Below are 24,066 nucleotides of genomic sequence, written 5' to 3' on the forward strand. Positions count from 1 at the left end.
AGACATCTTTGCTCCTCTTTCTCACTATACCACCATTCTATTATTGCTTTAGATGCTAGTCAAGGGTGGACTCTCCATCAGATGGATGTCAAGACAACTTTTCTCCATGGTGCTCTTCAGTGGGATGTATATGTTGAACAACCTCAAGGCTTTGAGGTACATGACAGAAGAACCCATGTATGCAGATTGAAGAAAACACTCTATGGCTTAAAACAAGCCCTTGGGGCTTGGTATTCTCGCATTGACAACTACTTAGTAAAATTGGGATTCACGAGGAGCAATGTTGATCCAAACCTCTACTTCAAAGTTGTACAAGGTACGCCTTTGATCTTGGTATTATATGTTGACGATATGTTTTGACAGGTAATGAACCTCTGATGATTCAGTGTAAGAGGGAGCTTGCCTCTGAATTTGAAATGAAAGACCTTTGGATGATGCACTTTTTTTTGGGCCTGGAGGTTTGGCAAAGACCAGGGGAAATTATTCTCTCCAAAGGGAAGTATGTTGTAAATCTATTGGATAGGTTTGGAATGGTAGAGTGCATATCCATGAGCACTCCCATGGAGATGAACTTCAAGAAACTCTGTGGTGATGAAGCTAGATCTGATTTATCTGAATCATATGAGTATCGTCAGTTGCTTGGAGCATTGATGTTCCTAGTGAACACTCATTCTGATATTTGCTATGCTGTAAACACCTTGAGCCAATTCATGACCAAACCTTTACATAATCACTGGGTTGCTGCTAAACACGTGCTTTGATATCTAAATGGGACAATTAACTTTGGTCTTCGATATACTGCTGGCAATATAAAATTGCACGGTTATACCGATGCTGACTGGGCAGGCAACATTATTGACAGAAAAAGCATTTCATGATGTTGTTTCAGTTTGGGATCTGCCATGATCTCTTGGATGAGCAGGAAATAAAAATTAGTTGCTCCCAATTCTGTTGAAGCTGAGTATATTGTTGCTAGCTTAGCTAGTTGTGAAGCTGTCTCATTAAGAAAACTCTTTGGAGAGTTATTTGAGCAAGTCTTGGATACTACAGTGATATTCTATGATAATATGAGTGGGATCCGATTGTCTGAGAACCCCGTATTTCATGACAAATACGAGCACATTGAAATAAGATATCATTTCATTCGAGACGTGGTACAGAGAGGAGCAGTGAGACTCCACCATATTCAGATTGATGAAAAGATTGTTGATATACTTACCAAAGCACTGCCGAAGAACAAATTTCTAGTCTTTAGAGATATGCTTGGATTAAGGGATGTACCCCTTCCGGGTCCGAGACCCGACTGATCAAAAACACTGAGATATGTGCTCTTCCCCTTTGGTTGAGCTCCCAGGGTTGGATGAGGAATTGAGCTAGTGAGCTTTTGGGGATGAGGGACCTCCAATCAAGAGTATGCCTCAGTGACGCATCTTGTTTCCCACCTATCTGGCCAATGGGTATTGGCTACTTGAGATCGGATTGTGATCCTTACTAGTCATGGTAAGTAGTATCTCGCTCAAGTTCAAAGATGTTGGTGTTCTTGAATTATTATGGATTCTTAGCCTATGTGCTGAGCTATTATGGATTCTTAGCCTCATTGGTTGAGCAGTGGTTTCTTAGTCTTCATGACTGAGAGGTATTCATTTCGGGTATAGCATGAGTCTCGCCGATGGTATTTGTTCTAGGTTGTAACATGTGGCTCCCTGATGCCGGGTGGAAGCATCTAGCTCCCCGATGATATTTAGGCTGGGTTGGAGCTTGAGACTCCCCGGTAATGGTTTCTTAGCCTTTATTTGGCTGAGCTTGGATTCAGGGTGGTAGTTGAGGCACCCCTGCCATGAGTATTCTTCTTTAGATTCAAGAATGTTCATCATGAGCTATGATGATTTGACAAGTATCGCAATTTTGACGCTATTGATGGAAATTCCTCCCTAGTTGAGAGGGAGTGTTGAATTTTGTGCAACTAAGGGAGAAATTTCCCTAGAAAAACACTCTATGAGTTAACCCATTTCACCCTTGAAGTGAATTATTTCTCAAGTGCAAATTATTTTTATAGTGCAAAAGTTATTTCAAAATTGTTTTATAAAGTTATTTTGACATGTGCAAAATAAAATCACTTAAGTGATCTAATTCAACATGTGCAAAAATGGATCACTCTAGGAGCTTCCAGAAACCTAATTCGAGTTAGGGATTTTGTCTCAAAGATTCCTATATATTGAAGAGAAGCCTTCATTTGCAACACATCGAGTTCTCTCTCTCTTTCTTTGGTGATCTAGTTCTTGCATTGGTGATCAAGTCCTCGCATCAGTAATTTATCTCTCTTATTGTTAGCAGATCTATTGCAGATTTGCAGATCTGATTATCAATGGCAGATCTCTTATCATCATTGGCATATTTGATTATTAGTGGCAGATCTCTTGTCATCATTAGCAAATCTCTGATTATCAATGGCAGATCTGATTATAAGTGGCATATCTCTTATCATCAGTGTCAGATCTGATTATCAGTGGCGGATCTCTTATCATCATTGGAAGATCTGATTATTAATGGCAGATCTCTTATCATCAGCGGCAAATTTGATTATCAGTGGCAGATCTCTTATCATCATTGGCAGATCTAATTATCAGTGGCAAATCTCTTATCATCATTGGCAGATCTCTGATTATCTGTGGCAGATCTCTTATCATCACTGGTGATCTCCTTCGCATTGGTGATAAAGCCCTTGCATCAGTATTTGATCTCTCTCACTTTTAGCAGATTTATTGTAAGCTTATTATTTCATTTCATCATTGGCAGATCTAGTGAAGATTTCTCTCTTGTATTTCTGAATATTTCTTTCTTGCATTCTTGTTTGACAGATTTCGTATTATTGGCTAGATCTCTGTCTTGTATTATCATTGGTGGCATATCTCCCTTGTATCAGTTTTTGCAGATCTCATATTACAAGTCTCATCCTCTCGCACCTGGAGGATATTTACTTATTATTTGTGGCCAGAAAATCTTATTGTGAAGGCGTATTGTCTTGGATTTCTAAGACGCATCTAGAGACTTGTCTATCTCATTCGTGAAAGATAATCTTCTTCTCGCACTTGTAATCTTTGCTGAAGGATTGAAGGATCTGTTATTCTACATTTGTGATCAGATCTCACACTTCAGAAGATCTGTCCTAAAGGGGTAATGTTGCTGTCATTGAGAAAAGGGTTTTGTACTCTGCTTATGTATCTTTGTTGAACATGTGATGAAGATCTAATAGAAGAATATTCTTAAAGGGTTTTTCCTTGGTTTGGACCAAATCTGTTGTCTTACTGTTCATTGACTGTCTTCTATATGGTTATTGGTCACTGTTTGCACTTAAAGGTTGAAGAGCTAAGATAATTAATTTCAAAATTGCAAAATTTAACAAATGTCACTACAATGACTGGCTTTGAATTAATACAATGACTAGATCTTCTAGTTCAAAAAGATAGTGGTAGGGCAGAGTGTGAATCCATTGGGCATGGAGCCAAGATTAAAGGATATCAATTAAAGGTTTTGAAGACTGGTTGATATGAACAAGTGTTCTCAAAGGCAAGATAGTCAGCAATCTATCAGGCATTAAATTGTTGTAGTATGATGGTGGAAAGAGAAATACAACTCAATCATAACAAAGTATCTAGCAAAAGATGAATTCTGTCATAATATCAGAAAGACTGGTGCAAAGTTTTGAATCCAAAGATACAGAGCATCGACAGATGAATTCCATATCTGTAAATGTTCATTCAAATATAGAAGAATAACACATCATGATTAACAGAGAAAGGCAACATTCACTAAGAAACAGACTAAAGATAGCCAACACGAGAATCTTTGAAACAAATATTCAAGTACTTCTGCTTGAAAATCTTTCATTAACATCTAGTGATTAAAAAAATACACAAGGATTCACCTAAAGTCCAACCCTCAATCCTTCTTCTACATCTGTTTTATAGAAAAATTATACAATCATCAGATCCATAATATCTGAAAAGATTCCACTGACAAAGTATTAAAATATACATATATCTAAACTTTAATCAAAATCTAATTAGATGACAAAACAAAACAGAAGTTTCTTGTCCCCAACTTTGAACCTGGACAGATAGTTGTACAACTGCTGAGAAAGTGCATCTGGAACTGCTTTAGATATTTGGGAGATAAATCTGGAAATGCTCAAAATTAGGAACTGCTAGCTGATACTCTAGAGGGAAATCTGGAACTGACGCTCAAAATCAGGTGACAGTTGATAGAGTATCTTTTGATTTATCTTTGACATTCATACTCATCAAAATAGCCCAGTTGTAAGGGAAAAAAACTTCCAGAAAGATCACATCAACTCTGCCAAAACATAATGCTGACAAAACAGATTTTTATGTGTTGCCATTTCATTTGGCAGCGTTGCTTCACCTCGTCTAGTTTAACTTTTCTGCTGCCTCTGATAAGATATCTATGTTGCTAGGTTTAGTTCTCTTTGTTTTCTTGCTTCCCCTAAGCCTAGCAGCCACTGTCTCTGCAATCTTCTCCTGGAAAGTGTTGTGTCCTTTCCCTTCATTCTATTTGCTAACCTGTGTTTTTTCTGCATCTTCAGGTGTGCCTTCATCCACATTAATGAATTGATATTTAAGGGTAGGATTGAATCTGATCCTTGCACCTAATCTCAGCTTGTTGATAGGCCTTGTGTGAGGTTTTTTTGTCTCATATATCTTAGTTCTTGCAACCTGCTTTCTCTTTTCTCTTTTTGCAGATTTTAATGATGTTCTTTGTCCTTTGAGCTTTCTGGTTTCATGAGCTTTAAACTTTAAAGTCCTATTCTTAAGAAAAACTGATAGAGGCACATCACCATCATCTCCAAGATTTTCTGAAAAACCCTGATCTTGAATTTATGGGGTTTTGAGAGTCTGTGGCAGAGATGCCTCTGACTGTTCTTTCTTTATAGGCCACTTGTTTTCCCTTGTATAAACCTTTTCTAATGCAAGTAATGGCATAGGGCTTTCTTCTTGTTGCTCTAGTGAAACCCTCCTCATGCTTCGGATTAGCACGGAGGAACTGATCTATGCTGCTTCAGAGGTCTACACAGGGCATTGGTTTTTCTTTTGTTTCTTACCCTTGCTGCCTTTAGATTTGGCAGCGTCTGCTTTAACAAACCCACCCCAAAACTTTAAATGATCCCAGGTCCTTCCCATGTTTCTAAGATGGTTAACAATCAACAATTTAACCGAGATCTTTGAACTCTCTGCCTCCAATCTTCATCTCTATTCTCATCCTTGAGGAAGAACGCAATGTCAATCCCTATCAGAGTTCAATTTTTGAACCATCGTTCTCCATCAATTGGCAACCCCATTGCCTCCGCGATGGTCTCCTCAATAATTGGAAACAAAAGGTCAACAATATTAGTGATTTTCCCATCAAAACCCTCGGCAAATGCTCTTGCCACTTCATAGCTGAAACCCACAAATTTGCAACAGAATGTCTCCCATCCAGCCTTGAGAAACAAATCAGCAAGCTCAGGGTTACATTCAATAAGCTCAGGGCCTTCTGGTTCATTCTGGCACAAATGACTGCTCTTTCCCATGTCTGCGAGAAAACCCAGTGAAATCTAGTACAGGTGAGTGAAATATGGGATACGAAAATCTACAGCACCCATGAAAACACAAATAATAATAGAATTAACTAAACCCTCGATCACTTTTGATAACTATTGTAAGAAAATGGTATTGGCTTATGACAGGTTAGCTCCCACCACAAGTGATCATTGCTCATATAAGACGTACAAGTATGCCCTCCTTTGATCATAATATCCCACTAAACATTTTTTCCATAGATTGATTGGTGACCAAACAAAACCTTGACTTATCAGTCAAATCATATCATACATGGAACTTTTAATTTGACAGCGCCCCCTTTTTGAAATGATATATATTAACCATTGTATTTTGAAATGGCAGCACCTCTATTTATGTCGGATTCACCATTAGCTGCCTTTTGATTGGTTGGCAACGCCTTTTACCTATATCATTAAAATGAGCGCTACCAAATTAAAAGGCAGTGCAAATTAAAACTTGGTAAAATTTAGAACTTAGGACCCCAAGAGAGCTTATTTGAAAGAAATCTAGCATGTGATAACAGTCAGTGCCTTCTATCTAGTTGGTTGATGGAGTCTTAGGGGGTCTTTGTGTTCGAAGAGAGAACAAAAAGTACCACGCATACTAACATCTTCCATACCTTTCACTCAAAGTTAGGGATTCAAGATTTTGAGAGACACTTTGTTTTGCAGTACCACAATGGCCTACATAAATACATCCAAACATAAATGGATTTCTTGGAAATCTCATCCCTAGGAGCTACTTCTCATCATTCTGTGAAAATCGAGCTAAAGTCAAGCAAAGGAATATGTGGAAGTTTGAGTTTGTAAATATGCCACAACAAAAGCATCGCAAAGGTAGCCCTAACTCGTAGAAAAAAGGACAAAGCAAGGAGATCTAGTGTCAAGAAAACCAATCCAAGTCGCGAGCAAAGAAGGGTGATGGGAAGTTAAAGAAAGACAACACTGGTGAATGTTGCTCAGAATTGTCATTGTTGATCGAGCTCAAAGAACCCACTACTACCACCGTCATTGTAACAATCCAACAAGAACCGAAGGAGCGTGAGGAGGGTGAGCACCACTTTCTCTCACAGATGTGGGTGAAGGGGACCCCCCTACATTTCATTATTAACAACTGGAGTTAGAAGAACTTGATCTCAGTCGAGGTCATCAAAAGAATGAAGCTATCAACAATGCCACACTCCCAATCATACACCATTGGTTGGTTGAGTTTGAGATGAGAAATCCACATCACCCAACAATGCTGCGTTCCCTATGGCATCAAGCCTTTCAAAGATGGGGTACTATGTGATATTGCTTCACTTGAAGTTTGTGATGTTCTTTTAGGACACCCCTATATGTGGAAACATCATGCAATTTATGAGTCATGGCCTTATAGTGTCATTATTATTACTCTAGCAGGTCAACTCTACAAGATGCCAGAGGTATTTCTAGTCCAATTACTGCAATTTCATTAATCTCAAAAAAATATCTTCGAAAAATAATATCTCAACTTGCCAAGTTTTTCCTCTTCATGGGTCAGTGAAAAGGTGAACAAGAGGTCACTATGACCTCCATAACTTCAGCAAAAAGTCTATGTACACAACAAAAACAAATCGACAATATCATAGAAGAGTAGAGAGACATCTTCACTTGACCAACAAGGGTGTTGTTGCACTGCCAAGTCAAACATCCATGGGATGAGAGTCTTCCATATGTTCAACATAGATATAAGAGAGCTCTCCACAGCTCTATTGGCCACATCCCTTTTCAAGCGTGCTTGGGGTTCTAGCCATTGGCCCACAATGATGTAGCTCTGTCAATTCCTTCCACGCTCAAACCGAGGTACATCGAGTAGCCAAATTTGTTGCATGGATCCAACACCTCCAACAATAGGTTCATGATATCTTGAAGAAGGTCAATGATAAGTACAAACAATGACATGAACAATGTGTTGAATTTCCACGAAATTTTTCCACTGCTATGATGAACAATCAAAAACTAATTTCTTTTCACCGAGACACAAAATTTCTCAACAATAGATAAGCAGCGGAATAAAACACAAAGATAAAGAACACAGTCACACAAAAGACGCAGAAATTTTCTTGGGAAACCCAACTGGGAAAACCACTTCTTGTTGTATAATTTATTGATAGAGTTAGAGCATTTAGATCTCTTACAAGGTAATTTGTTTCACTTGGAAACTCACTCGTTCTCACTGCTAAACTAGCTAGAAATACCCTGCAAAAACCTTGACCCAGCTCCTCCTTGCTTGTGGCCTACCTGGCCCTCTTTCCTTGTGCAGGAGATCTCCTATTTCCTAATGCAAAAGCCTCCCTATTCTTTAGGATGGACCTCCTCAATCCTCGTGCAAATCTAGCTGCAAGAAGGTCTCTCTATCACTTGTGCATATAGGCTCCTCCTAAATGCGTTGTCAACAAGATGCTCTCACACACACAAACTCATGCATACAAGAATGAATAAATTTGTGCCTTCATCCTTCCTTCATAGCCTCGATCCATGGTAAAATTGGCGAGTATAAATTTAGAATAGCATTTGTGATTGACTTGTTAATTGAGTTTAACTTTTCTCTAACTTGATTTGTTTTACTTGTTAACTTGTCTCTAACTTGTCCTTGCCTCAATTAGAAGTTGAAGCTCCCAACTCGTCTTATCTAAATTTATAACTGCCAATCAATCTATAGTCAAACTGAAGGAAGGATCCTCATAAATGGTCCTCAAACTCTACGTATGAATTCTCCAACTCCATGAACTCGTCCACGATCAAAGGAAAGACAAACTCGGTATTTTGGTTAAGGCACGAGCTAGAAGGCCTTTTCTTGCTACAATTTTCAACACTCCCTCTTAGCAAGGAAGGTGCTTTTGAAAGAACCTTGTCCACTTGGATCTGTCTTCAACCCTACCACATTCTTCACTGTTGTAGTTGCTCCCTCTGAACTAGAAGACTTCCCTACTTTCTCTTGTAGAATTTGATCTAAAGACATTTTCTTTCCAACCTGTGGAATTCTGATGTTCTATGTTGTAACAATCACTTATTACAAAAAAAATTATGCTAAAATATTAGATAAGAAATTGTAGATAGAACATAAATCAAATGCACAATAGAAGACAACCAAAAACAAAATCAGACAGAGAATTTAGGTCCAATGACCAGGGCAAAAACCACAAGGGGAAAACCCAACTAGATTCTTCTTTTATTAGAAATCAATTGTTCAGCAGAGATATAGAGTACAATGAGAGATCAAGAGAATGAGTAAGTTCACCCAAATATCAACAAGTTGTAGCATGAAGATCACTGGTAGTAGAAGCAAGGGCACACACTGAATCAACCTTCCCTTCAACTAAATCAAGACTAAAACACTGAATCAACCTTGGCTCACCAAGTTCTGCTCTTACTCACCAAGTTCCCCTCTTACAATATTCTTCAACTCTCTCCAACTCTCCCTCAAGTTCAATTTCTTCTTTCACAATGCACAAATGGTGAGGGGAGAAAGAATGAGGCACATATAGGAGGAGCAATGAATCCATGCCATAAAGGAGGAGTAACTCGCATGCCAACAGGGAGAGTAACATATGCCCATTTAGGAAATGTAACTCATGCCATTAAGAAGGCACACACGCCTTTGTAACTTATGCCATTAAGAAGGAAAGTGTAACTATGCATTAAAGAGTGAGTAAGAGGAATCTTTCATGACATGCTTTAATGAGAGCGTAAGAAAGTGTAAGAGGAATTTTTATGATGAACTTTTATTGCGTGTAAGAGAGTGTAAGAGCCTTAATGAGAGTCCAAGAGAAATATGCCATGCCAATAATGAGTGTAAGAGAACATTATTGAGAGCCATGATTGAGTGACTTGAATTTATTTTTAATAATAATAATAATATGAATGATAATATTGATGATTAAGTCGAAATTGAACTATTAGGATTGATCGATGATCAGAATGGATTTTCCATCAACAATACTTGATTACCAATTGATGCAAGGTGATTTACTATTTTGAGACTTTATTTTTAGAAATTCTATTTATAGATTTCTATTTTTAGAAATTCATCCCTGAACTGCCAATTTTCAACACACCCTCTCAGCTAGGGAGGAATTTCTTTTTCCAACAAAGATCTTTGCTTTCTATGTTCATCTCTGCTTTGTATCATCTGGAACAATGATGCCTCACTCTAATGAAGAAGAATCATCATAGGGGAGATTCATCCATCACCCTATATTCAATTGGGGGAATTGCCACTTGTCAACATATGACAAGGATCTCGCACAACCAAGTCTCATCTCTGCTTGGGGGGATAACCCACTTGTCAAGGATCTCGCACAATCAAGTCACATCTCTAGTTGGGGGGATAACCCACTTGTCAAAGATCTCACACAACCAAGTGTTGTCTCTGCTTAGGGGGATAACCCACTTATCAAGAATCTTGCACAAGCAAGTCACATCTTTGCTTGGGGGGATAAACCACTTGACAAGGATCTCACACAACAAAGCCTCATCTTTGCTTGGGGGGATCCACTTGTCAACACATGACAAGGATCTCGCACAACCAAGGCTCGTCATCCATGACCACTCTCTAGGAAGGGTCACATCCATCAGTCCAAGCTGCTCTCTGAAAACCAAGAACTTCCCTTTTGGCAAAGGCTTGGTAAGAATGTTGGCAATCTGGTCATCAGTCACAATATGATGGAGCCTCCCTACTCCTCTCTACACCATATCTAGGATATAGTGATATTTGATCTCAATGTGCTTAGACTTGTCATGGAACACGAGATTTTCTGCAAGTCGAATCCCACTCTTATTGTCACAGTATATTATTGTCATATCTAGCACATGCTCAAACAACCCTCCAAAGAGCTTCCTCGGCCATACTACCTCACAACTAGCCATGTTAGCAGCAATGTACTTTGCTTCAGCCCTGCTAAGGGCTATAAACTTTTGTTTTCTGCTCATCCAAGATGTCATGGCAAATCCCAGGCTAAAGCGGCATCCAAATGTGCTTTTCCTGTCAGCAAAGTTACCAACCTAATCAACATCAGAGTACCCATGTGGTCTTACAGATTCTCCAACAGTATATCTCAATCCAAGATTGATAGTCCCATGCAAGTATCTCAACACATGCTTTGCAGCAATCCAGTGTGCATGTGATGGCTTAATAGTTTGTTGGCTGAGAGTATTGACCGCAAAATGTGAAAATTCCTTTAAATGTAGCAACTGGAATTAATTCTCCTAACTGATTATTCAATTTATTAATTTTCTGATTAATGTCAAATTAATCACATTGCAATTTCTTCATAAAATAAAATAAACGTTGTGGGAAAAAAATGTTGGAAACTGAGAAATGCTAGCACACACACACAAATTATGACACCTATTTTTGGACAAATGTCCCTGGAAAAACCCAATGTGGGAAAACCAGTGTAGTAGCTGAGGGTTGTTATTATTATGTAGTAGTGAGAAATTCCAGGTACAACTGGATGCCCAATCTGTCAATCCTCTAAAAGATAAACTGGCCAAAAATTAGTAAGACAATTCTTGTCTCACCTGACATTGATCCAGTTCCACAACTGGCACAAACAAGCCACACGAAAGCCCCTACGTCAGCTTCTGCGCCAATGTTGCACAGACCCTCTTACGCTTTGCCTAGAAGCTGCTCTAATCAAGCCGTCTGCCCAACTCAGCCTCTAAGAATGACTCACTAGCCCCTCCGGAAATTCTCTCGGCCTCCAACAACTAAATTGACCCTCTGTCTGGCCAAATCGAACTCTACCTCTGAAGCTCTTGTGCAACCCCATTGAGAAAACCTAACCCTCTTGTAGTTGACACTCTGGAACTGGAAATCTTCCTTCGGACTCATTGTCTCTGCCCCTCTCACACCCGCTACTCGATTTCTCGTGTTGAATCACTTGCACTGGAAAATCAAACTGTCCAATTCACTGAGTATCTGCAACTGGTGTTTTCTCCATCTACCTCTTCTTATAATCTCTAGTTAGGACTCCAATGGCCACAATTAAAACTTAATCGATGGCTGAGATCATCTCCAAGTCGATCTATTTGAGTTTCTAGATGATTCACACCTTTCTCAATTAATTCCTATTAATTAACCACTTTTCCTAAGTTAGACTTAGGAAATTTTTAATTATGGTCAATTAATTTAATTGAGCCATCTCTAGGTGGAATTTCCATAAACGATTTCTGGGTTTTGGAGAACTCCTGTGTTTTAGCCTCTCCACAAAGTCTCGAGACTAGAACACCATCTGATGCTACAAAAACTAACACTCCCTCTTAGCGAGGAAGGTGTTCTAGTGCTGAACTACTACAACACCTTGTCTCTACATTATCCTCCCATACACGTTGTTATGTCTAACATGAAACTCTGCTGGAAATGACTACGTTGCTCCCTTAGTCACTGCTTTGTTCCCTTGGTCACTGCATTGTTCCCTCAATCATTGTCCATCAACCACTGTGCTCACTCTGATTCATCTGCCACTGACTATAGCTAAACCATGTTGCTGATGACACTGCACTGTACAACCTGTATTGCTGCCAACTTTGCATGTGCACTGCAAATCAACTCCCTCTCAATTGTTGTTGTTGCTACTGCAACCACTGTAATTAAGAAATATCCAAAACATTGAATTAATTACTATGTTGCATGGGTTCCCGAACCCAAGGGTGGGGTTCTCGAACCCGTCCCGGGTTCTCGTCCCCAAGTACCGGATTCGGGTTCGGGTGCTTTTGAGAAGAACCCATAAGAACCGGGTTCTTCTATGAAGAACCGGGTTCTTCATTAAAAAAAATTGGGTTCTTTTGTCCTGACGGGTACAGAGAACCCTCATGATGGGTACTTGGAATGCCAAAATCAGGTTCTTTTGGGTTCTATGGGGTTCTTTTAGTTTTTATATTTTATTTTTTAATTAATTTAATGGGCTTCCCCTAATATTCTAGGTAGCTAGTTCTTCATCTTGCGAGAGGAATTGGAGTACTTATGCCTTTATCCATTTAGTAAAGAGAAATATGTTGGGCTCAAAGAAGGCAGAGAACTTAGTGTACGTTCATAGCACACTTCGTCTCATATCTCGAAAAGACCCTGGATACGAGGGTCCTTTCAAGGGATGGGACCAATACACAAACGATGCTATGTGTGTGGACGAGGAGATACAACTAGATGGCCTTATTGAGCTACCTCCAATTGCTATGGATGAGCAAGAGCCTCAGGATGAAAGTGATCCCTACTTGGAGAGCATGCTAACTGAAGATCTGAGTGATGTTGATGACATCGCTTGAGGAAGCCATTGTTCACTATTAGATATTTTTATTTTAGTATTTTAAAATTTCTCAGTTCTTGTTTGGAGATGCCTTAAGACAAATTTTGAATGTAGTATGACAATGGACATATATCATGATTCTTATTAATATGTAAACTCCAATTTGCACTTGATATCAAACTAGAAATTTTGAAATTTTATTATGAATGTTGAATGTTCAATGATGTGCATGTTTAAATATTTAAAGTTTAAATCATAAATATTTTAATTTTCTTGTTTAAAGTTGAAATTCATATATATTATAATTTATAATATATATATATACCCCCGACGAACCCACGCACCCTGTTTCGAAAAATGGCGTACCCGTCGCCGCACCCGTACCCGTCCCCGAACCCACGTTTCCTGGCAACATAGATTAATTATCTCTATACTACAACTGTCTCCTGAGCATCTAATAGCTATTGGCCTCTGCACTGTCCACTGAGAAATCTGCATTGTTGTTGACTCTGCTACTGAGTCTCCTGCTCTGTTGTCAACACTGCTCTGCCCTCCTCAACATCTGACTGCCACTAGTCTGCGCTATCACTCTAGAATCTCACTGCATCAACTGACACTGCTCCTCCTGCTACTAAATACTGTGGGCCCCTGTAGCAAAGGTAATGATCCATGAGGAAACACCATCCAATGTTCACCTCACTGGACCCTTCCCAAATCTCTGTGCAACTCTGGGACTAAAATTCCATATCGCCCCACCTCTCTCCTGGAGGTATAGTTGCATACATGGAAAAATTTGATCTACTCATACTACTGTTGCTACTGCTCCGTTGATGCTTCCACACTATTGCTGCAACTACTGCAATAATGAGTCTAATCTCCCAAGATCCAGAAGTACTAGCTTCCATAGGGTTGCTCCCTCTGAAGCTAGACTCCCTCTGAGTCTCGATCTCCTTATGGGAAATCACTATGCTCCCCCTTGGAAACTCACATTGTCCTCCTGCACCAGAAACTGGATTGCGTAGCTCTGCGTTGGGAATCTTCTAGTTGGAACTGCACCTGCATCCTGCAACTGGGCAATTCGCACTGCCCATGTCACTGCAACTGTCTCACATGCATCGTGTACTGACTGCACCTAGTTCTGCAACTGTCATCTGAATGAATGACTGTGCTTAGTGACCTTGAACCTGCTACTATGATACTATGGGCCCCTATAGCAAAGGTGATGATCCTGTTGCAACAACTAGAACTGATCTAACTAGTCTCCTTGCTACTTCTATGTTGGATCCTTCCCACCTAACACATTGGAGTCTCATACTCCTCCTCCTGGATCTGGTACCCATTATCTCCTATCAAACCTTGTTCCTTATTGGGAAACTGCTTCGCTTTGCAACTCGCACTTGATAGCTCACACTCCTCCAACACCTTTCCTTGGCAACTAGAAGTCGATTTGCTACCCATATCTACTTTTTGGATAGCTCGCACGGGCTTCTCTAGAAATCTCATACGACCATCTCTGGAAAGTTGCAAAATCTGTGAAACTCAAAACTAGAACTTAAACAGGGATCTCCTCCTCTCATGCTTTGCAATTCACACCCTTTCTGGAATGTGCAATCTTGCCTGCTGGTTCTGTCTCTGCAACTAGAAATTTCGGATTTCCTAAAAAATGGAAACCCTCTAAGAGAAATTCCTTCTATGTGTGCACTTTCTCTTCCACCCAGCATTGATTCTGCTCTAACAAACTGTTGCAAAACCCTTCTGCCCCCTGACAAGAAATATGCTCAACAAAAATATTGAGTTGTCGTTGCTCCTGCTGGAATCACTATTCCGGACAAATCGAATTTTCCTGCCACTGCAACTTGAAAATCGAACCTTGTCTAGCAATTTGCACTGCTTGGCTAGGCACTGCGCAGCCCCATAAAATTTTGGTCTATTGCTCCTCTATGAACAACGAAATTTTTGTAAGACCCCTAATTTAGAAATAGACAAATTCTAATGATATGAAATCTATGATACCAATTGTGAAACCTTGAATTAGGGATTTAACAGAATATAACCAGAATTAATGCTCAGAAGTATACTACTGACTGTGTAATTTCTCAATCAAAATTTGTAAAGCCTTGAATTTAAAGTTCTTGATAGGGCATAACCATCCAAAATATCAGAATTTATCAATTTGATGTTGAACACCTACCTGGGGTTTCTGTGGTTGAAGATGCTCCTGATTTGCTCCTGCTCTGTTACCAAAACGACCAAAACCTCCCTACCAAACTGAGCACAATTTCAGTACCCAGCTCCAAAGTACTTCAAATTCGAGTTACACTGGCCCTCATGCCCAAAACTTCAAGAACAATTGAGCTCATAATGTTTTCTATCAATAACACTGTGAGAATTTCCTACTGTCCCTCTGTCAATTTTCCCCAAAAATACCTCCATTGTTATGGCCTTCTTCACTGCCTTATATGATTAATTACACCGCCTCTTAAACTCCTTGTTATCCGCCTCCTTCCTCCACCACTTCCATACTTTCCTGCTATCATTCTCCCACTATATTCTCGGCCCTTCCTTCTTTTAGATGGAGGCGGCCCTATTTATTGTAATTTAAATGAATCACTTTTTTTGGGCTTGGCTGTATTCTATTAATTTTTAGTTTTGTAATTTAATTAAATTGTTTTGGTTCATAAATTTAAATAAATCACTTTATGTAAACCTTTAATTAATTTCTTTTTATTTAAATTAATAAATTCTAAATTAGTTAAATTTTAATTTGTATATTCTATTATCTTATTATATATATATATATATATATATAAGGGTGGTACACATATAAATGCCTCAATCGGTATATTTATTATATCTTGGTGAGTTCAGGAACTTATTTCGATAATCAAAATTTTTAATATTAGTTAGTGGGTATAGTAGTGCAATACATGCGGTTCATGCATATGTAGCTATCATATGGATGTCCCATATGTATGCTAATATTCACATTCTGTTTGTAATTGTAGGCGGGTCATTACAATTTTCCTCTTCCACCTCTAAGCTTCTTGTCCATCAACTATCCTTTGGTACCATGTGAAAAATCCTTGAAATGCAGCAATTGGAATTAATTCTTCTAAATGATTATTCAATTTATTAATTTTCTGATTGATATCAAATTAATCACACTGCAATTTCTTCACAAAATAAATAAATGTTGCAGGAAAAAAAAATGTTGGAAATTGAGAAATGCTAGCACACACAAAATATGACATCGTTATTTTTGGACAATTGTCCTCGAAAAAACCAAATGTGGGAAATTGGTGCAGTAGCTGAGGGTTTTTATTATTATGCAGCAATGAGAAATTCTAAGTACAGTTGGATGCCCAAACTAGCAATCCTCCATTGGATAAACTGGCCAAAAATTAGTAAGACAATTCTAGTCTCACCTAACATTGATCCAGTTCCACAATTGGCACAAACAGGCCACACGAAAGCCCTTGCATCAGCTTCTACGCCAATGTTGCGCAAACCCTCTTACGCTTTGCCTGGAAGCTGCTTTAATCAAGCCATCTGCCCAACTCAACCTCTGAGAATGACTCGCTAGCACCTCCGCAAATTCTCATGGCCTCCAACAACTGAATCAACCCTTTGTCTGGGCAAATCAAACTCTAGCTGTGAAGCTCTTGTGTAGGCCTTGTGCAACCCCACTAAGAAAACTCGACCCTTCTGTAGTTGACTCTCCGGAACTGGAAATCTTCCTTTGGACTCATTGTCTTTGCCCCTCTCACACCTGCTGCTTGATCTCTAACTCGATTTCTCTTGCTGAATCACTTGCACTGGAAAATCAAGCTATCCAGATTAGTGAATATCTGCAACTGGTGTCTTCTCCATCTACCCATTGACCTCTTCTTATAATCTCTAGTTGGGACTCCAACAACCATGATTAAACTTAATCGATGGTTGAGATCATCTCCAAGTCGATCCGTGTGAGTTTTTAGATGATTCACACCTTTCTCAATTAATTCTTATTAATTAACCACTTTCCTAAGTTAGACTTAGGAAATTTTTAATTATGGTCAATTAATTTAATTGAGCCATCTCTAGGTGGAATTTGTGGAAACAATATATGGGTTTTGGAGAAGTCCTGTGTTTTAGCCTCTCTACAAAGTCTCAAGACTAGAACACCATCCGATGCTACAAAAGCTAACACAAAACATATTTCTGGTTTAGTGTTCACTAAGAATATCAAAGCCCCATGTAGTTGGCGGTACTCAAAAGGATTTGGCCAAATTAGGGCCTGCAACTTCACCACATAACTTTTTGAAATTCATTTCCATTAGAGAATTCATGGACTTGCATTATGTCATACCAAATCTTTCCAGGAACTTGACAACATATTTTCCTTGAGAAAGGAAAATCTCACTAGGTTTCTTGCCATGCCTCTAGGCCCAGAAAGTAGTGCATCAAATGAAGAAACAATTTATGGGTTTTGGAGAAGTCTTGTGTTTTAGCCTCTCTACAAAGTCTCGAGACTAGAACACCATCCGATGCTACAAAAGCTAACACAAAACATATTTCTGGTCTAGTGTTCACTAAGAATATCGGAGCCCCATGTAGTTGTCGGTACTCAGAAGGATTTGGCCAAATCAGGGCCTGCAACTTCACCACATAACTTTTTGAAATTCATTTTCATTAGAGAATTTATGGACTTGCATTATGTCATACCAAATCTTTTCAGGAGCTTGACAACATATTTTCCTTGAGAAAGGAAAATCTCACTAGGTCTCTTGCCATACCTCTAGGCCCAGAAAGTAGTGCATCAAATGAAGATATTTCCTTTCAAATTTGGAAGCTAACCCCCTCTTACACTAGAAGGTAAGAGGTTCTCCACCTGTCAAGAATAAGTCATCAATATATAATACCAAAATCAAGGGCATACCTTGGACTGTTTTGAAGTACAGATTTGAGTCAACATTGCTTCTGGTAAAACCAAGCTTCATCAAGAAGCTATAAATGCGAGCATACCAAGCTCTTTGGGGCTTGCTTCAATCCATAGAGAGTTTCTTCAATCTTTGGGTCTTGGAACTACTTCCCATACATCATTATGTATGATGGACTTATGATCTTCGGCCATTGCATCTTTCCATACTTGATCTTTCACTACTCCTTTAAAAGTGCATGGTTCAACCTGAATAATATTGTTCATGGCTACCACATATCCCTAGAACCGACATGGTTTCTTGCTTTCTCTGAAGGTTCCTCGGGGAACAACATGTCTATCAGCGTCCTGTAAAGTGTCACGAAGCCATAATCGTCTCTTTCTAGCACATGGAGAAGGATCCAAGGAGTTCATGGGATCCATGGATTCATTAACAAGATCAAGGTCAGGCTCGAGATCTTCTTGTGCATCCAAGGCATCATCCTGTCTTTCAACATTAGCAAGAGGAGGAGTGTCTATGGCTTTTCAAAGAGTTTCATCTTCATCAAATGTTATATTTTTGCTAAACTCTATAGTTCTTTTACCATGTACATATATTTTGTAAGCTTTAGAATTTTCACAATAGCCAACAATCATACCTTTCTTGCCTGAAGCTTCTAGCGTGGTACTCTTTTCCTTTGCACATAAAAGTAGACAAGGCAGTCAAAGATCCTTAAGTGCCCATTTTGTTCTGGGTTATATGGTACGATGGTCTCTTTCTTGATTCCAGCTTCCTTGCAGAAGTCTTGAGCTCTTGTCCACTTCATGTCCACTCAATTCATGAGATGGCTTGACAACTTCCTCAATCTCGATACAAAGGATTTGGTTCTCACATTCATCAAAAGTACCTGTTGATCCCAGAACAAGAGCAGGAGCAATAGTAGAAAAGTAAATAAACATAATGAAGGTATACTTGGTGATGAGGCAAGTCTTTCTTTTTTTTCTAGATGTGAGAGTGGCTCCATCATTATCCTTGCAAAAACTTCTTGGAGTTTACTCTTCCTACACTATTCTGCACCTTGATGATCTTCAAGAATTGCTTTTCTTGATCGCATCCTCATCAAGAAGTTAGTGAAAGAATCATTCAAATACTCATGCAGGAAGAATAAACAATGATCTATAAAGATAAATATAAACAAGAGCAATGACACAATGAAACAACATAAGACTTGAAAATACTTATTTTTAAGGGGGATTGAATGAAGTTGTTAGCTCCCTCTTGACCCTGCCTCTATAGGTTACCATTGTCCATCAATCATATGTCATTGGCAGAATAAATGCATCTTCTTGAACACCCTTGGAAAACTCCATCATGATCTACTCTAATCTCAAACATTTGGGAAACCATTTTTCTCACATGGGGTAATGCTTTATAGTGAAGATGAGTGAACTTTTGATGCCACAGTTTATATTGATTATTACTTATCATGAATCAATGCATGGATAGATCTTCCATTAATTTTATAAATATCTTTAAATTTTGATCCCAGAGTGAAGACATTTAATAAAAATTATACATATTGACTTCATTGTCTGCAATGATATTAGTATAATCTATCTTTGATTGCTACAAAAGAGGTTAGTTTAGAAATCTACCATTCCATCTTTTGCAAAAATCATGATTCTTATGTACAACTAGTATTGTTAGTAAACTCTAACATCAAAATTACCAAAACCCATAAGATTAGGACATTTCTCATATAATGTGAGAGAGTCAAAATCCCCCTATCTCCAGCATTGAATTTCTATCAGCTATTCTTTCATAACTTTCTATGCATTATACTTCTTTTCAAGGCAACATTTTTTTTGCACATGCATAAACAGAAGTAAAACTACTCTTTACTTTTGCATGCATCAACAAGTACCAAAATCACAACTATTAAACACATGCAACACCTTAATTACTATCTACAAAATTACTATCATATCTTGGATTCCTTAAAATCTTGGAAGAACGGTAACAGTAGAATTTCAACAGTAAAATTTTAGCAATAAGGAGAAACAAATAAGATTTCAGCAACAAGGAAGGAGTGACAACTCTTATCTTCTTGGGTTTGTCTTCACCAAAGCTCTAATACCATGTTGAAATTCTGATGTTCTATGTTGTAACAATCACTTATTACAAAATTTCTTTATGCTGTGATATTAGATAAGCAATTGTAGATAGAACATAAATCAAATGCACAATAGAAGACAACCAAGAACAAAATGAGACATTGAGAATTTAGGTCGAATGACCATGGAAAAAACCACAAGGGGAAAACCCAACCAGATTCTTCTTATATTAGAAATCAATTATTTAGCAGAGATACAACATACAATGAGAGATCAAGAGAATGAGTAAGTTAACCCAAATCTGAACAAGTTGTAGCAGAAGATAACTGGTAGCAGCAACAGATGCACACACTGAAGCAACCTTCCCTTCAATTGAATCAACACTGAAACATTGAAGCATTGAATCAACCTTGGCTCACCAAGTTCTGCTCTTACTCACCAAGTCTCTATCTCACAATCTTCTTCAACTCTCTCCATCTTTCTCAAGTTCGAATTCTTCTTTCACAATGCACAAGTAGTGAGGGGAGAAAGAATGAGGCGCGCGCGCACACACACACACACACATATATGAGGAGCAACTAATCCATGCCATAAAGGAGTAACTCGCATGCCAAGGAGAGTAACATATGCCCATTTAGGAAATGTAACTCATGCCATTAAGAATGTATGCATGCCTTTATAACTTATGCCATTAAGGAGTGTAACAACATTAATGAGAGTGTAAGATAACATTATTGAGAGCCATGATTGAGTGACTTGAATTTCCTTTTAATAATGATATAATAGTATCATAAGAATAATAATAATAATATGAATATGAATGATAATATTGATGATTAAGTCGAAATTGAACTATTAGGATTGATTGATGATCAGAAGGGATTTTCCATCAACAATACTTGTATATCGATTGATGCAAGGTGATTTACTATCTTGAGACTTTCTATTTTTAGAAATTCATCCCTGAGCTGCCAATTTTCAACACAACCATGCTTTGCAAGTCTATCACCTCAATGATAAGTGCCATGTACTCTGGCTGAAGGTGGTACTAGGAGGTCCAACTCTCTTCCGATTCTCCTCAAACAACTCTTATACCCACTTGGCTCAAACTCTCCCTATACTGGGAGTCACTGATTGAGTGGGTACCTCCACTCGCCGTGGGCTCTGCTCCTCATCATCCTGTTGGTCAGCCCCACTGCCAACTAATCAAGGCTCAAGTTGAGATACTAGTTGAGGCTTCATCTTGAGTAGCTTCTTCTTAAGTACTCTAACATGCTCTTGCTCTTAGGACTCCCTCAAAGCTTTGCTCTCCTCAACCATCACTTCTCTACTTTGCGCACTTCCTACCTTGTTGCTCAAGGCTACACCTGTCTCTACCTGGAACTTATAGAGATTCTTCATCCTCACACCTATCTGCTTCTTACATCCAAAAGCTAATTGTTGGAGGTAAGGCTCCGCTGAAGGGTAGCTATTGAAACAAGATTTTGCTTCAAGCTTGGAACATACAGGACATCTCTGAGATGGAGAGGATTACCTGACTCCCTCTGAACACTGACAGTACCAACTCCTCTAGTCATATACATGCCATCATCTCCTAGCTCAATTTGAAATTGCATGTCCTTCTCCTTCAAGTGGCCAAAATACTTGTTGTTCCTAGTCATGTGGAAGGATGCTCCTGAATCAATATATCATACATTGTTGTCTATTGAGCTTGCAATGCAAGCTATCAATTAGAAATCTTTCTCGAAATGGGCAAAAAACGCATCTACCTCCGCTAATGCAACTATATGATTCTTACTGGACTCCTTCCGATTGTCACTAATTATGACACAACGACATAGTGTCCAAAGTCATGGAAATCGAAGCACTTGATCTTGTTTAGATCCTTCTTCTTCTCGCCCTTCTGACTGGACTCGACCTCTCCTTGGCCCTTTTTTTCCTTGGCTTTGCTTGCCATGGCAAGGTTCTCCTTCTCCTCTGCCTTTGTTGATCTACCATCTCCGGTCCCTCTTCGGATTTCATCCTGAACGTAGTCAGCCCATCGCCTTTCCCAATGAGGAAAATTTACTCTGCCACTTACCACATCCTGGAAGCTATACTAAGACTTATCAAGTCCTAGTAATGCAAAACTCACCAGGTCACTCTCTGGCATAGTCACACCCACACCACATAGCTCATCTTGAACCTGAGTGAAGTTTGAAAGATATGTGATGATGGGCTAATCTTTGCTCATCTGGATACTTCTTAGCTTCTCTTTGAGAGCAAGCTTCCTAGCATCACTAGAACCCTAATACAATTGTAAGATGGATAAAAACATCCCATATGTTGTATTCTTCTCATGGAGATGAGGAATGATATGGTCTCTGACCCCCTCTAGAATGATCCTCTTTGCCTTGGTTTCATTCTTAGTATGTTAGCGTTCTTAATAAACTCTCCCACACCATTATCTTCCAACACTATTGTGATTTGCTCCTTCCATGCACAGAAATTCGAGGCTCCCTCTAAATTGTCCTAGGAATGCCATACTGTTATCCAAAGAATTGTTCTACTCTACTCTTCAAACTCTGATGCACAGAGATAACCTTGCTTGGTTCAAGCAGCTCGGATTTGCTACAGACTTCCACCTCTTTACTTGAGACACCTTAGGCTCCTCGCACTACTCCTTGCTCTCCATCTTCTTGAGTAGAATTGCACTTATGGATATCACAAACTGCTGCCCTAAAAAGCATGAGCATCAAAATACCTACTAGCCTTGGCCTGTTGTGTTGAAGAAAGTGTAACTAGGTTCGGTCTTCATAATGACATGATCTTTGTAAATGATGTAATAAAGAGAATAAATAATTTTTGTATATCTTGCTACATGGGTTTCATGAGCAAGAAGTGTCATAGGTCAAAAGACTTCTTCTTGATGTCTTTAGGATTTTATTTATATGTCAACGAGTCATGTCATGTGTTGAGAAGGCTCTTTATGAGCCTATATGTAATGTACTCTAGTCTACAAAATGTGTAGAAGCCCTCCAAAGACCAAGCATAATCCTCCAAGAAGTCTGCAAGCCAAAACAAGAAGGAATTCTTTATGTCGGCACAAAATAGAATTAATCGGAAGTCATGTCAGCTCAAGGAAATAGACATGTCGGTTCACAAGTATAAGTCAACTCAAAATAGGAGCACACACTACTATAAATACACGCTTAGGGTCAGCGCAAATGAGCCAAGCATAGAATTCGCGTTTCTCTGAACTACGGATGGGTATGAGGTGCTGGATGAGATCTCGGTTGGGTACAGGATCTCAAAAGGCCTCATCAAATGTGATGATGATCACTCGATTGGGTACAGGATCTCAGAAGGCCTCATCAAAGACGGTGTTGATCACAGTGAGGAAAGATAATAGTTCCTTCCTCCTCGGTGGTGTACATCTCAACGAAAGGAAGCACAATTATTATCTCTTGGTGATAAAGAGATCTCCGGAACCCCACAGGAGCCCTAATAATCTTGACAAGCAGAAGTCTCAAGAGATATCACCGTATAAGAATCGGATCTGTCTCTAGCAAATCTCGGATGGATGGAGCAAAGATCTCATTCTCGGCATACCTGTGAATTGTAGGTGTAGATCTCGGATGCATGAAGCAAAAAGGACTTCGGATAAGGATGCAGCATTGGTATGAGTTCTGGACTAGATACATTCTCAGCCTAAACATAATTCCTGTGATGACAATCTCAGCATTCACCCTAAGACGCAGTCACTTATAGAGAGATACACTCCCTGTTAGTCTAGGCATTCCAAATAGACACAACATGTTTATGATGACTAAGATCTCAGTCATATACGCGTACAGTAACTCACACTGCCTCAGCATATAGACACAGTCACGATCTAAGCGTATGTGAAGTTCTCACAGTGACACTCTGTTTTAGTATTTATATTATGGATGATGATCTTGGTCATAATCACGTTGGGTTCAAGATCAGATTTTGATGAAGATCTCGGTATAGCTCTCAGAGATGTATATACAGATCTTAAGGTAGAAAGTGTTATGCGAAGCAGTAGTCACGATTTGGATGAAGGAACAACAGTGTTGTAAGAATCACAGTGATGACCTCGATGAGACAGGCAGTGATAATCTCAGTGATGCAGTAGCGATGGCTTCAACGGTGCAGCAATAAGGATG

The 24,066-nt window shown here is 39.0% G+C and overlaps 1 protein-coding gene across 4 annotated transcripts in view; it reads left to right on the top strand.

Moving 5' to 3' along the window:
* LOC149138125 (uncharacterized) overlaps positions 1-24,066 on the top strand; it is a 437,257-nt gene that overhangs the window by 382,676 nt on the left and 30,515 nt on the right. The window contains exon 9 of one of the 4 annotated variants that reach the window (XM_089449304.1): positions 2,933-3,170. The exons of the other annotated variants lie outside the window; for them this stretch is intronic. The gene's annotated coding sequence lies outside the window, so the exon portion shown is untranslated. Of the gene's footprint in view, positions 1-2,932; positions 3,171-24,066 lie in introns of those variants that run through there. 4 annotated transcript variants of the gene reach the window in all.

This window comes from Pinus tabuliformis, chromosome X (assembly GCF_031772625.1).
Source record: "Pinus tabuliformis cultivar Carrire ecotype Pingquan chromosome X, CPIR1, whole genome shotgun sequence".
Classification (NCBI taxonomy): Eukaryota; Viridiplantae; Streptophyta; class Pinopsida; order Pinales; family Pinaceae; genus Pinus; species Pinus tabuliformis.